Source organism: Chaetura pelagica, unplaced genomic scaffold, assembly GCF_000747805.2.
Source record: "Chaetura pelagica isolate M959 unplaced genomic scaffold, ChaPel_1.0 scaffold250, whole genome shotgun sequence".
Taxonomy (NCBI): Eukaryota; Metazoa; Chordata; class Aves; order Apodiformes; family Apodidae; genus Chaetura; species Chaetura pelagica.
This window is the reverse complement of record NW_009951929.1, coordinates 144,625-146,335: the sequence shown is the minus strand read 5'-3', so window position 1 is coordinate 146,335 and position 1,711 is coordinate 144,625. Positions and strand designations below refer to the sequence as shown.

Here is a 1,711-nt window from a genome sequence, read left to right as displayed (position 1 = left end):
GGTCCCTGCCGCAGAGTTTGGGGGGTCTGTGCCCTGGGGGATTGAGGTTCCTGTCCCAGGGGTTGGGGGTCCTTGTCCTGGGAGTTTGGAGGTCTCTTCTCTTGGGGTTTGGACATCTCTGCCCTGGGGGTCGGGGGTCCCTGCCGCAGAGTTTGGGGGTCCTTGTCCTGGGAGTTTGGGGGTCTCTTCCCTTGGGGTTTGGGCATCTCTGCCCTGGGGGTCGGGGGTCCCTGCCGCAGAGTTTGGGGGTCTGTGCCCTGGGGGATTGAGGTTCCTGTCCCAGGGGTTGGGGGTCCTTGTCCTGGGAGTTTGGAGGTCTCTTCTCTTGGGGTTTGGACATCTCTGCCCTGGGGGTCGGGGGTCCCTGCCGCAGAGTTTGGGAGACCCTACTGTTGTCCCAAAAGTGGGGTCCGTTGGCAACACTTCCCTGGGGGTTTGGGGGTCCCTTCCCCTGGGTTTTGGGAGTTTCTGTCCTGGGGGGTTTGGGGATCTCTGCCCCGGGTTTGGGGGTCCTTGTCCTGGAGTTTGGGAGACCCGGGGGTTTGGAGTTTCTGTGGGGCTGTAGTTGGAAGGAGCCCAATGCAGGATTAGAGGGGACCCAGTCCTGAGGGGAGGCCCCCCAACCCACCGGGGCCCCTCCTGCAGTGCCCAGTCTGGAATGGGGGTCTCCAGGGAAGCTGCCCCCAGCACTGACACCCCCACCTCCAGAGCTGTCAGCAGGTTTTGGGGTCCAGACTGGGCCCTGGGCTCCCCCCACACCCTCCAGGCACCCACTTACCCCCCTACCCTCACCAGGGTCTTGGGGGGCTGTGGTCCCTCCCCCTTCACCCCTCCTGCCCAAACAACATCACCACTGAACTGGTTTCCCCAACCACTGCAAAGCCCCCGCAGGGACCCCCGTGAGCAGAGGACGGGCAGGAGGGGGTCGCCGAGGAGCTGACCCAAAAAAAGGTCCCTCCTTGGTGGGAGATGGTGCCTGAACACGGCTCATGAATTTTTTTGGGGGAGGTGGAATCTGCATTTCCCGGCTGGATCGACCCCACCGAGCGGATTAGCTGGGCACGCGCTGCACCGAATTCCTCATCAGCTTTAGCTCCCCGAGCTGCCCCAGCCCGGCCAGGGGGGCAGAAACCAGGGGTTTGAAGCAAATTGTGCTCAGCCTGGAGCCCCTGATCCTCCCCGGGTCATCAATATTCATCGTGATGAGGCGCATGGGTTCCAACCCGGGGAGGGATGCGGGGCTTCCGAAGGAGGAATGATGTTCATGTCCTTGATTATCCGTTCCCATTGTGGCCGCCGCTCCCTTCCCTGCTGTAAATCCTCTGGTGAAGTTTCATGCTCCAGTTTTCCATCCACAGGGAAAGGAGAAGAGAGATCCACAACCCCACGGGTTTCCAAAGGGCCCCTCTCCAAAACCTGTCAGATCCGGGATGCTGAGAACACAGCACAGGGGATTTGCATCCTTTTTGCTTCAAACCAGACCTGGACCTAGTTTTTAAAGCTGATGTGGGGCTCAGAAAGGCATCAAATACCCCCCCTGGCACTTTGGGTCCTGCCTCTGCTTTCCATGGGATTTGGGAAATGCTATTTTTACACTCGCCTTCCAAATTTCTGCTGTATTTTTAAGCAGCCTCGTGCAGACTTTTCCCACTCCAGCCCTGGAGACCCGTGTCAAGATCAGCCATGCATGAGCTGCCACTCCAGTTGGCTG

The 1,711-nt window shown here is 60.0% G+C and overlaps 1 protein-coding gene across 1 annotated transcript in view; it reads left to right on the top strand.

Annotated features, from left to right (window-relative positions):
- The window catches only part of STRIP2 (striatin interacting protein 2), a 26,436-nt gene that overhangs the window by 5,487 nt on the left and 19,238 nt on the right, over nucleotides 1-1,711 (top strand). The gene's annotated exons all lie outside the window — the stretch shown is intronic.